Source organism: Corvus moneduloides, chromosome 15 (assembly GCF_009650955.1).
Source record: "Corvus moneduloides isolate bCorMon1 chromosome 15, bCorMon1.pri, whole genome shotgun sequence".
In the NCBI taxonomy this organism is placed as follows: domain Eukaryota; kingdom Metazoa; phylum Chordata; class Aves; order Passeriformes; family Corvidae; genus Corvus; species Corvus moneduloides.
In genome coordinates, this window is record NC_045490.1 from 3,146,235 (window position 1) to 3,159,677 (window position 13,443).

A 13,443-nucleotide genomic window follows, 5' to 3' on the forward strand; every position below is an offset into this window, starting at 1 on the left:
TAGAAGTCAGTGCGAGGGTGGAGGGAGGAGTAATTACAAGTTTGGTTACAGCTCCTTATTTCCCTCACAGCAGCTCCAGGCACAGCATGGAGATACCTGGGAGGACAGATTTGAGCTGAAATTGTTCTTTTTCCGGCTGTAATGTTACGCTCCCTTTTCTAACAGTGGGGTTGTGTTGGAGGTGAAGGTGTGTCCCCACAAACTCAGCTTCCTGTGCTCCAAGGCAGTGCCCTGCCCTGCAGGCTGATCTCAGGGAGATCACTGGAGAATTTACCCACCTGACCCTGCTCCCTTTAAATCCTCTTTGGCTTCTCAAATATACCGGGTTTGTGTCAGCCTTTCTCTCAGACATCTCCTCATCATTGCCTGCTGTTAATTTCTATTTAAAATCTATTCTGGTTCAAAATTGATTCCAGATCATTTTTGACACGAGAGACAAAAGTTATCCAGCCTCAGCCAGGTTCTCCAGAGTCTCCTTTGAACGTTCACCTCCACAAATGGCTGACCAGACCTTAGTGCTGCCATCTCCTTCTGAAGACTTTTTTCTTTCTCCCTACCAAACCTCCTCATCCCCAGCCCTGACATCTCCCTGACAGCCAAAATCAGAGGATAACTAAACCCTCCACCCTCAGTCTGAGGCCTCCTCAGCACCTGGGACTGATTTGAAGGGGACAAACCTCAGGAAGGATGGAACAGTAGAGCTGGGGTGGCACTGGAATTGCTCCCACATTCTGCTGCTTTGCCCATTTAACTTTCCCCTCTTCTGTCAGCACCAGGGGATGGTTTTTAATTGCTGTCTCAAACATATACGGCAACACCATAGCAACTTCTCCTCAATGCAGCAAATCTGTTTCTTCAGTAATTATTACCCTAATTAACTCTCAAATGTTAGCAATGTTCGATCTGCTGATTAAATTTCAATTGGATTTTGTTACTCACCAGAATTAGGCCAGTCTATAAATTAAGATCTAGTTAATTGTTCTTCCCTGAATGCTCCTGCAGACAAATGTATATATTTGTATTTCCAGTCATTTATGAGCACATACCAGTGCTCAGCCACACTTCCTTACGTCAGGAGCTCACAGGATGAAGCACGAAGATAACACTGACTGTGAAATGGCTCTAAAAACTTACTGATTTGAATAAATCTCAGGTTTTTACCCCTATTTTTTTCAGGCAGCTCTTCCATCAGATTCCAGCGACATAATTCATTTCTCTGCTTTCCATGTTGTCCCTTGTTTGACTTCTCTGTGTTTATAATCCACAACTGGTGTTTATATCTCCTATATTCTTTGCAGGAGGGACAGCCTTTATTTTCCTGTTTGACCTAAGATTTTGCAAGCTGAGAGCACTGCACTAGTTCTGCTGGTTAATATGGGATGGGAGATTGATTCACCTGAGCTTCTTGGTTGTTTGGCTTCCAGAAGACTCAGATATGAGCAGATATTAGGATAAGGAACCACCTGGGAATTTTAGCTAACACACATCTAGATCTCATGGATGAGCCAAAAATTTAAAATAATTTAATATTGAATGCTGTTGTTATTATTATTATTATTATTATTATTATTATTATTATTATTATTTCAGGGAGATTTAAATTTGCTGTTAAGCCATTATAATTTCCAGCTGCTCTTGGAAGATATTTTTTCCTCTTAGTCTTCCCATCCTACATGCACACTTCCACACTTCCACCCTTCCTTTTGCACTGGTAAAGGGACGTAAATTTAGGGCATTAATTAGGGCCAGAACACTGATCACTTTCTTTGAGAAGGAGGATAATTTGCTCTGCTTTAACTCTGTGAAGCAGCTCACCAAGAGCATCCATGGTTCCAGGCTGGGACCTCAGAGCTGAGGGCAGAGAGAGGATGGGACACACAGAAAAACCTCTTAAATTGGTCCAACTGTGACATCCTTGGCCCCACCATCACCAGCATTGACAGAACTTGAAAAAAAATAAGCAGTTTATAGATGGAAGAGGTCCATTATTGATTGTCCTATGGCACCACTAGAACATAAGGAACCTGTATTTTTTCCCATTAAAAACTTGCAGGCTTCCTTTAATACCTGTGTTTCCTTGGAAAGAAGAAAAGAATTGAGATATTAAACCTTGTTTGCAGAAACATTTCATAAATACTGAAGTATTTGCTCAGGGTTTTTGTGTGGCAAACTGAAGGTGCTTTTGTGTGCCTTGGAAGGTCTGTGTGAGTCTAAGCAAAGCAGAAATCCCAGGAGATTGATGAGGAATGACAGATCCTGAACAGCAGGGAATGAATTCAGTGCAGGAGTCAGCTGCTGAAATTCTACCTCTGTGCAAAAGGCCAACAGAGGTCTCATCCTTTATTTAAATCTCATGTTGTGACTCCTGAAAATGCTCACACTTGCACACCACCTTAGCACAGGGCTGAGAATTTGACACGGGGGGCGGGGGGAATTGGCTGTCAGCAATCCCAGTGAATTATAATAATAAATGCCTGCACAATCATTTAATTGAAAATTGTAGAAAGACAAATTACTTTCTAAGAGCAAATGGCATCTCCCAGAATAAGCTGAAGATGTTTCCTTCTGGGAAAGAAAAACCCCAAATGATTACCTGAGAGGGCTCTGGAGGGTGCTGCTCAAACCAAACCCTGGGGACGTGGCCTCACCCTGTCCCCAGCTGGGCCATGCTGAAAGGACACCGAGGGACACACCCTGCTTCTCCACCTACCAAAGGAAATGGATGCCTGGATGGATGTGAAAAACTCCCTTCAGCTGTCTCCAGCTATTTATGTTCCTCCCTCCCCTCAACATCTCTGGACAAAGAGCTCCGAGTCCATCAGAGCTGATAGTGAGTTCTGCCTTTATGAAAACTGAGCCAGGATTATGCACAGCCCCTGGAATAGTTTTGCCTGTTCCAGCCACTTCTTTCCCTCAGCTGACAAACTGTGGACTTGAAATTACTGGTCTTACTGCTGTTTGCTCCCTCCTCTCCTTCAGTAACTCCAGGCAGGTGATTTAGGGCAATTATGCTTTATTACATCCATTTATCCTCAACACTTACCTGCCATTTTGGAGCCTCTATCTACTCAATCACGCTCACAGGTACAAAAAGCCTCAGTGTAGAGATGTCTTCTCTGGAGTCCTGTCACAGCCTGAGAGCATAATTTATCTCTGGGGCCATAAGTTAAATCCTCAGCTTGCACAGCATCTCAAATAGAGATTTCAACAGTTCAGTGTGACGACAGCACAGCACGACCATTGAGTCTTCTTTGGACTGCTCTGGAAGTACAAATAGGGCTTGGAACTGAATCCTGGGGGAAAATGGGGTTCCTCCAGGCCAGCATATCCAGGAAAACATAAAGCACAGGAAGAAGGTGAGGGTGGGTTGAGTTTCAGCACAGCCCTGGGATGTTCAAGCCTTTGGCTGGTTTTGTGTCTGTGTAACCTCTGTCCCAGGCAGTTTGTCATGTGTTCTTCCCTGGCTGCTTTCAAACTCAAGTGTGGTTGAAAGTGCATAAAATTAGGGATCTGCTGGATTCTGAGAACAAGATTTGTGCCATCAGCCTGGCCATGGGCTCTCTTTCTCATGCCCTGGTACAATGGGATGATCCAATTCCCTCTGCTTTTACCTGGGTCACATCATGAAGGGTTTCCCTCCCCACCACTGATTTATTTACTTATTTCTTGTCATTTCTGTGGTAAAAGTGATCTGCTTGGATGGGCACAGATCAAAAGTGGTGTTAATGGAGCAATGATATCGCTGGGTTGGAGGAAAGAAGAATAAGGATTGTGTCAGGCTCCTTACAAGGACTCAGTGCTGGAGTTGCAAACGGGCAGGGGACAAGCGAGGCTGATACCCCACTCTGCAAATCTGGACTGCTGACCTTCTCTCTGATTTCTGCTTCATGTCTCCTCAGGAAAAGCTGTTCTTTTAAAAAATTAATAATCATGTCTTTCTCAAAAAACACATTTAAAATGTGCTTTTCACTTGATTTAAATGTTACAGTGGAAACATTCTTATGTGTCATGATGGTAAAATGAAAAGAAAAATGTCAAGGCTAAGTCACTGCCATCATTTATCTGACTCTGGGCTGCTTTTGAATTGAGAGGTGACAGCAATGGGATGTAATGTCCCTGTTGCACAGCTACAGCACAAAGTTGTGTCCCTGGGATATGGAAGATACCTGGTAACAAACACCTCTCATAGCCAGGATAAACAGTTTGTCACCTGTGTGTCACCTCAGAGATCAATGGCTGATGACAAAAGCACTCTGAAGTTAAATCTAGGTGATATTAATGTGAGAAATAGGAAATCATTGGCTTCCTACCCAGCACTTCCAGCCTGACTGAAGGAATCTGTCCTTCTGTGTTGTGCTTTGGTGAAATTGCTGAGGACACTGAATTAAAACATCCCTCAGAAACTCTTTTCCCCTCTCTCTCTGAAAAGGAGACTTTGCTTCTGGGTGGCCTGCAGACCTCACCTCAATTATTCACATATTTGCAGCCACTTAATTTATTAATAACACGTCTGTACACTGAGGATGAACTGAGAGCTCCTGAGAAAGGATAAAACTCTTGGCCTGCTCGCCAAAAAAAAAAACTTCCACTTGTTTCATCTGAAGTTCTGAGTCCTGACATTTGCTTCCCTTTGGAACCTCAGCTGAGACTGAAGCTCCAGACCTTGCATTTTTAATGTGTTCAGATCGCTGGGACCTTGTTTAAACCCGAGACCTCCTTTCTCTCCGAGATACTGATTCAACATGATGAGTGCACTCCACAGGAACGAGGGATCAGTCAGCAAAGCTCATGAGCTGGCAGAATCCAGGAGCTCCAGGGAAGAGCTCATGAGGACTCCCACTTTTGTTTTCCAGGAGGGATGTAAATATAAGCTTTGCATCACAGCTTTCTTGGGATTAAACACCTGAAAAACTTCCTATATCCTCATGGAGAGTCAAAAGGAGACACACATCAGCTCCTTTTGGAAGGTGTCCAGCTCCTAAAACAGTGATGGTTTAAAGTGGATGGAGCTGTGCTTTGAAAGGTTCAGGGTTATTTTCTGTTCAGACAGTGATTTGTGGCTATATTTTGTTGAGTTCTGGTGTAAACAAGCATTGTAAAACGGCAGTGAGATGGATAAGGGATTTTTAGTGGTTAAATCAAAAGGTTTACCTTAACTGCTGAATAACTGGGCTTCTGGGGAGGAGGAAAAAGAGAGAGAGGAAACATGAAGCCAGAAATGTAACAGCAGTTGAAAAACTACATGCAAACACCCCAGGCATGAAGGTCCTACATCTCAGCCTCCCAGATCTTGGTTGAATGGGGAGCTGATCAAAAAAAAAGATACTTGAAGTATCCTAGATGTTAATAAAAGCACAGATATAGATTGCAGGTAAAAACCCATCCCAGTGTAAAGGCGTGTGTGTGTGTGTGTGTGTTTGTGACTCCTCTGCTCCAGAACAAAGGTGGGGTTTAATTCCACCTCCTGGAGGGAGGCACCACAGCCAGAGTGGGTTTGTTTCCCTACTGCTATGTTAAAGGATGAGGGTTTTCTCTTCCAATTTCCCATGTTTTTCTACTTGCTCTGTCTTAGCACAGCTCTCACAACTCCTTTTGGCAGAAAGCTCTCAGACAGGAGCGCTCCTCCCTGACTGAGCAAAAACATCTCTGCAGCACAAGACCCGGAACAAGACTGAGGTGTCCCAGACAGTGCTGAAAGCAAATTTTTCTCTTTACAGAGGCCCTGGAAAGGTTTCCACCCTGCTTAGGGCACAGCCTGAGTTCCTGCAGGCAGGACAGGGCTGCTGTGCCAAGGAGGAGCATCTCACTTGAATCCCTGCTCCTGCCTACTCCTTCCCTCCAAGAGCCAGCTAAGGTTCTTCACTCAAAGATTTTAATTTATGGGATAAACAAAACTTCACCCAAGCAGATAAATCAGGACTATTGTCTGCAGAGACTGTGCAATTAACTCCAGGCTCTTCAGAGGATATGACCAGTGCTGGCTCTGACTGAAGAGAACACAGTGTGCTTTGCTGTGCATCTTGAGCTGAATCCCACAAGAGTAAAACCTTGTTCTTGGAACATTTGGACCTGGGAGATGTGTTTCAGCAAAGATGCTGATGCTGGATGAGGCAGATCAGGCTCCAGAAGGTTGAGCTGTCTCTCTCCAAAGAGAGAGGCCAGCTTGCTACTCAACCCACTGACACTTTCTCTGAGTCATTTTCTGTTCCTGCCTAATGACTTCGCTAATTGGAATAATGTTTTTTCAGTGGCTTTCCCTACTCAAGCTCTGGCTTTCAAAAGTACACAGAATGCTCCACATTTTTCCTGCATTATAAACCTAATCTAATCTCATTTGCATATTGACTCATGGACCCTCTAGGAAATATGTCTTGTTGGCCCAGAATTGTCACTCTTTGCCCATTTCATGACCAGTTTTGCTCAGGGCTGCAATATCTGCGCAGTTCCACGTGTGTGTTCTAAACCTCTGACTCCTACAAGCAAGAAAGTTTTGATTTTCAGGTGTGATTGTTCTGAAATTGGCAATGAAATCTTAATGGTTTGAAGAGAAGATAAAAATATTGAAACCATGGCAACCTCCAAAATTTCAAGCTGATACCCAACTTTGCTCTTTTGAGAAATGCAACCTGTTCACGATGCACAAATGAACCTAAAGCAGATGTAGTCCGTGAGTGGAGGAATTGGCTCAAAACAAACTGGTAAATCCAGCTACCCTGCCCATCTTCCCAGCTAAAAGTGATTTCAAAGACAGCCTGTTCTCCTCCAGTCACACCTTTTCTAGATCCAGCATCACCACAACTTCCTTTCCTTTCCAGGAGTCTTCCAGAAAGTTTTCGCACCCTCTACTTTTTTATGGATGTACCTGAGTAGAAAGATTCTGTTACAAATTTAGTGGCTCTTCTTTTGTTAGGTTCTGCATAGTAAAGCCGAAATTTGAGTCTGGTTTAACATAATAACCATGGTTTTGGGGAGACAACACAGTTCGCACATTCTTGGGTTCACAGGTTCAGTAACACGAGGTAGATGAGGAACAATTTTGGGTGGTTCAGGTTTCATCTGTCAACCCTGATCTCCTCAAAAGGTGGATTTCCAGGCATGAGATGTGCCACAATTCACAAACGTGAGAGATAAATATATAAAATATATCCACAGAAATAGAAAGACAGGATCTCTTTCAGAAACACCAGCCTATAAATAAATGTTAACTGTATATAAGTTGGTTTCTCTGGCTCCAATTCTTCCTTTGTCCCTTTTTGGCACTGTGTGAGCCAGGTGTAGTCTCTGAGAGCAGCAGAATGTGGAGCGCATTAGTGTCATTCCACTGGCAATGTTCAAGGAATAATTGCCACTGAATCAAACGCTGAAACGAATCTCACAATAAATGCTTACCTCCAAGGATGCCTGTTGATGGCTTCTGTCAAATAACCAGCAAGAGCTTGTCACTGCAAAGCCTACATAGAAAGTGAGATATAGGCCTCCTTCCCACTCTCTGCTGGTTTTATTGGGCCTTGAAATCAGCGTGTTTGTAATGGTGAATTCATCTTTCTGTGGACTCTTATCAAAGCAGCTCAGCATGGAACAAACCATGTGTTGAAGGTTGTGCGTGCAAAGCTGCCTCTTTAAGAAAGGGAGAGAATTTCAGAAGGCACAACAAAAATAACAACCCAAAATTTAGCTCTTTCCATGCTCCTTTCTGCTCCCACTTCTATGCTTCATATATTTTGGGATGTGAAGAAGAGTGAGCTCAAGACAGCAGGAGAAGAGGGAATTGTGGCTGCCCCGAGGCAGGAACGCCGAAGAAAAAGCAGAAAGTTGTGTTTCTCTGCCCAGATCTGTTGATTGGAACAGAGGGTGGGGCAGAGGAACTGATCCAGATTTGACCTTGCACTGCTGAGGGTGCTGTGCTGTGCCACAGCACATAAACAGAGCTCACACCCACAAAGACAGAGATTTGGTGCTTCAGAAGAGCAAGTACAACAGTTTCCAGCTTGATCCAGAAGTCTTCCACACAAATATTCACATCGTATTCCTTTTGTTCCAGGACCTGCTGTCATTTGGTGATGTCTCCTGAAAATTTCCTTGGAAGCAGGAGGTGTTGATAGGAAAAGTGACACAGATTGGGTCAGGCAGAGCTCTTTCTGTCCCTGGAAGGACCACCTGGACCGTGGCACTCGGTGGTTTCAGACAGCCAGGAAAGGACATTTCAGCCAGACAGGTCCACACACCACCAACACCACATCCCCAGCACATCCCAGGTCCAAAATCACCTCTTAATATCTCTTAATAAACCTAAAACCTTTAACTCAGCGTGTCAGAGGAAGAGAAGTAAAGGCCAAAGGCCCTGCAGCTTCAAAGCAGGAGCAGCTTTGCATTTTCACAAATACAAACAGTGTTTGTCTGCTTAAATACACAAAGCTGTGAGATAAACACAGCTAATCTTTTCTTTTCCAGCCCCTGGAGCCCTTTATTTTCTAGTTCTTCCTCTGTCAAAAACTTGGTCACCTCTGATTTTTCACAGGATTTGAGTTTTCAAGAAAAAGGGGACATAGGTGTCTCTAAGGAAAAAAATTCTAAAGCGAAAATACAGAAATTAGAAGCCACAGGCTGTAGGACCAACAATTTTGCTCTAAAAATCTTCAAATAAAAAAAGCACCACTAATGATTCACACAATAACTGTTTTCAAGTGCAATTTTGGCATTGAACGAAAATTTCAAGGATGACAATTTTGGCCTAGAGATATTCTCAAGTGAGGAAAGGCTGCTGGCCTGGCTCCATATCACCAGCAGGTGGGAATGCCAGGGCCTGGATCCAAAACAGGGCATGGATGGATGCATGGACACACATACACAGTGCCTGGTACAGATAAATCAAGAAACTCCGTGTGGGACTCAGCTAAAACCCTTCACATTTTTTTGGTTACTTTTATGAAACTTGACCATTAAGGAGCTGCTCTCGGGAAAATTGTTACCTCTTGAAGGTGCTGTGAGTTTTGTTCAGATTCTGGTGTGAGTTTTGTTCAGATTCTGCTGTGTGTAGTCGGGAGCAGCATTTTAAGGCAGCTTGAGCTATGACTAAAGTTCCTTTTGATTTAAAAGAATGCAACACACAGACTGCAAACACAAGAAGGCAAAATGGGAAAAGGAGGTCCCAAGACAGTTCTTTGAAAAATTTCTGGCTGAAGTCCTCCTTTGCTTATTTCTTCTGACTCCAAAATGATTGAATGGAGTCACTGGCAGAGATGTGACTGATGGACACTTATTAAACTTGGCTGCTTTTTAGAGATTTCTCAGACAATGTATAATCCATAACATCATCATAAAGCATTCATTCTCCAAGCTAGAGCAGCTGAGGTTTCTGCCCATGAATACAAATGGAAAGTGCTGTCTGCTGGGAATTGAGCAGTACCTTGCAGCCCTTTAAATTCTGCTGGAGGAGAAGTTATTTAGTAAATAGAACTTTACAATCTGCATAAAGCTGATTCAGTTACAATGAAAAGTCAGTTTTGGCTGAAAACCTCTGGCAAAATATTCTCTCAGAGTTATTGCTATCTTCCCAGCCAGACTGATTTCATTTACAGTGTGATAAATTCTCTAAATTCTCTAGAGGGTTTTTTTTGCAATTTATCCCAACAAAACTGAAATCAGCATCTGATCCCTTGTATTTAATTTTAAAGAGGAACTCAGAAAAAAGAAGATCCACTGGAGAACAATGTTGGTGCATTTTATTTGGCATTGCTAATGAGGTGAGATGGCTTTGTTAGAATGTCCATGTACAGCGAAACCAAACACCTCCCACAGACCAAGGGCTGACAAGAAATGGACTTTGCATTTTGCTATCAAAATTAGGTTTATCCTTGTAGGGTAACTCAGTGAACAGCTAATAGGAGAACACAGGAAAATTCAGATAACACAGTAGAGCAACAGAAGTTTGGAAGCTATAATGGGAATGTGAGCTTAGCTGTGGAGATGATTCTGCAGCACAGATTGCTGTCATGTTCTAATGAAATCATCCACGAGGAATCAAGCTAATACACCGGTACAAACAGCAAATAAGTCAATCAACACCAGTCAGAGAAGTTATGAAAACACTGTGTACTCAAACATATGCTGCTTCAAAATTAAATCATGTCTTCTGCTGCTTAACAAACATATGACACAAGAAAAATGCCCAACAGCAGAAGATGGATAAGACAGAAGCTTGGAAAAATCAATACTTGTCTAAAATAATGGCTCTCCTTGAAGGTGAAATGTCCACACAAATAGAAGTGGTGTGAGATAGGAGTAGAAAATAATGTCATGGGGTCCAAAAGTGGACCTGCCTTGCCTGGCTGTGATGATATTCTGCTGCTGGGGTGCCTGTGTCTCTGAACCCCTCTGGAAACTAAATCACAGCGAATCAATTAGGTTGGATAATAAAATGGAAGAGGGAAATAGAAGTATTTGGAAAACGAGAGTGACACAAATATAGATGTTCTTAGAGGATGTGCTCCAGGCAAATAAATGACTGCACATGAAACCACATGATAAAGGCAGGTTTCTTATAGGATGGGATTTTTTTGTTAGAAAGAAATTCTTTGTTTAGGAAGAAATTATTCCCTGTGAGGGTGGTGAGGGCCTGGCACAGGGTGCCCAGAGCAGCTGTGGCTGCCCCTGGATCCCTGGCAGTGTCCAAGGCCAGGCTGGACAGGGCTTGGAGCAGCCTGGGATAGTGGAAGGGGCAGGGAGTGGAATGGGATGATGTTTAATGTTCCTTCCAACCCAAATTATTCAGTGATTCTGTGAATGTGGAGCTGCTTTATAATAGTTGATGGAAATAAATGGTAAGAATAACTATCAGCTATTCAGATAAAGGAATTAAGAACTGAATTAAAAGCCATAAACTCTGACAAAAGGAGCTGCAAACTGTGCTTTCCAGATAACAGCTGCTTTTATATACCCATTTTAAAAGGTTAATTTGAAATGTTTGATTTCTGTAGCAATGTGGCAGCATGATTATCTGTGCAGGGTTGTGGTTTGACTCTTAAAAGTAGGAAATACTTGGTAAGTACCAAAGTAAATTATCCACTTCTCACTTAACCACTGCTCAGCCCACAGTTTACAGAATATTTAGACTTGGTGTAATCACTTGAGGGAAACATTGCTGATGTTGTTCGCTCCGAGAAATGCAATTGAGGAGCTTAATGCTAAAAATTGTCAAATGACTCTTGTGCCTGTGTTTTATTCCAAATCACAAGCTGAGGGAGAATTTAACAAGGAGACAAATCCAGGGGAGCTGCCTGAGCTGTGTAACACAAACACAGTCTTGATTCAAAGGCCATTAGTGTGAAGGAAGTCTCTTCAGGGACTGTAATTGCTTTTAAATGAGGTTTGTATTGATTTTGCACTGAATGTAAGGAAAGTGTTCCTCCCAGAGCCTAAGGAGAAACAGGCTGGATCTTTTCCTTGCAAAAGGTCACTTTAAGGAAAACAAATCACCTTTCCTATTTAGTAGAGCAATCTGTGATACAAGTTTTAGGGCAAATTCAGATTAATTCCTTGGAAACTTTGGAACTGCTAAACAGCCAAGCAGGTGTTTACCAGAGAACCCAGTTCTGTGAGCAATTCTGTGGGAATATTTTCTGAAAACCTGATAAAACCTGATTCTCATTTAGTTACATAGCTGAGGTTTATTTTATCCCATATTCTTTCACAACCCCCCTCTCCTGTGTGAATAGAAATAATAATGTTTGGTTTGTAGGCAGTGTTTATAATGGATTTGAGCTTCATTTAAACAGCAACTCCAATCCAAGGGGTTCATTCGTTTAGTGCAGATCTCCTTGTTCTCCATTTATTCACACAGATGCAGCACCAGACAAAAAAGACTGCTGGAATTTTGCAAGCAGCTTATTTTATCGAGGCCCATAAACACAACAAACTGCGTGTCTGAATGTGGAAATACATAAACCTTCAACCTTCTGTTTGTGTCAACAGAGCTTTTCTGCTATTTTGCCATTTACACAATGTAACCACTGAGATCTTTGAAACTGTGGATCATTCTCAGCTTTTTCTTGTTCTGTAGAAAAATGATCAATGGGTAATTCATGAACAACTGCAATAACCTTTGCCAAGTATTTACTGGAAGTTGCTTGCATTTTTTAAGTCGAAGGAGCGACTCCGTACTTACATAATGGCCCAAGAGGACCATCCTTCAGTGGTTTGAAATCCCTCTCTTCTAGCTGAATATTCATAATAGATCAATATTGTGAATGCACGCTCTAACCCTGCTGAAGAAAATGCCAGCAGGTGTAAAGCCACATTTCTTCCTTCATTGTTTTGGTGTAGTGCTTTGGGGAAGATTTATTCCTTCCCTGGGGAGCAGAGGATGTCTTCAGAAGCTGTAAATACTTGACAAACAATGTGGGAAAGCTGCTCTCCTCCTAAAGCATCTGGGAGAAGAGTTCTGTGATTAAGATGCAGATCTGATGTGCAGTGAAATCTGTTCTCTGTCACATTTTCAGCCTGTAAGGTTCACGCTGCTGTCACTGAAAGCTTAATAACACTTGAAGCACGGTGGCATATTTATGTGTTGGTTAGAAGGGTCCTGAGAAGCCGATAAAATCACATTCAAGCAACACAGAGAATGTGTTTTCTTGGGTCAGTTATTAGAAGAATTTGTTCTGTACACAAATATACACAGTTATGTGATGTTTGAAGCCTTCCTCCAGATGTTTTGTCTTTTCTTCCCCTTTTAATTCAGGACACCTGCTGTGAAAACATCTTTCTTTTTACAACAGCAAGAAATGTAGGCATGTGCATGCATATCTGTGTTACTTTCAGGGGGTAGGGTGATAGAATTTGCCAGAGAAATTGCCTGCCATGTGGGTAATTAATTGCATTAGTTACCTACAGTCACTCTGATTTGTTTGTTGTCTCTGACATCCATAATGAGCACGGCCACTGACAGCTCTGAGAGCTTCCTCTGAGAAATCCATCACAATCTCTTCTGCCCAAGCGCCAGCCATGGCAGCGAGGATGAGAACAGACTGGGGCTATGCAAAGCTTGGCCTCTGGCTGCTCTGCTGCCACAGCCCACGGCACACCTGTGGGGCTGGATTGTCACCCCAAGGCCTCCCACGGGGCTGAGCCCCCTGACAGAGCTGAGGAGAACTCTGGGCTTCAGCATTTGGAGAAAGTTCTTCCTGACAAGTCAGTGCTGGGGGAAGGAGACCTCCCTTTCCTTCTCGGAGTGGTGGTGTGAGCCCACACAGCATAGACACCTCCTGAGAGCCCTCTGGAGCTGCCTGGTGAGTTCCCACCTGGGAATGAGGCACAGCACCTGCCCTGGGAGCAGATGGAGGCTCCAGTCCTGCCTCCTCTGGGATCCCAGGAGGAAGATCACCCCTTTCTGACTGTGCAAGCAGAGAGAAAATGAAACATCCCATCCCAAAAGCTCGTGAGGGTAGA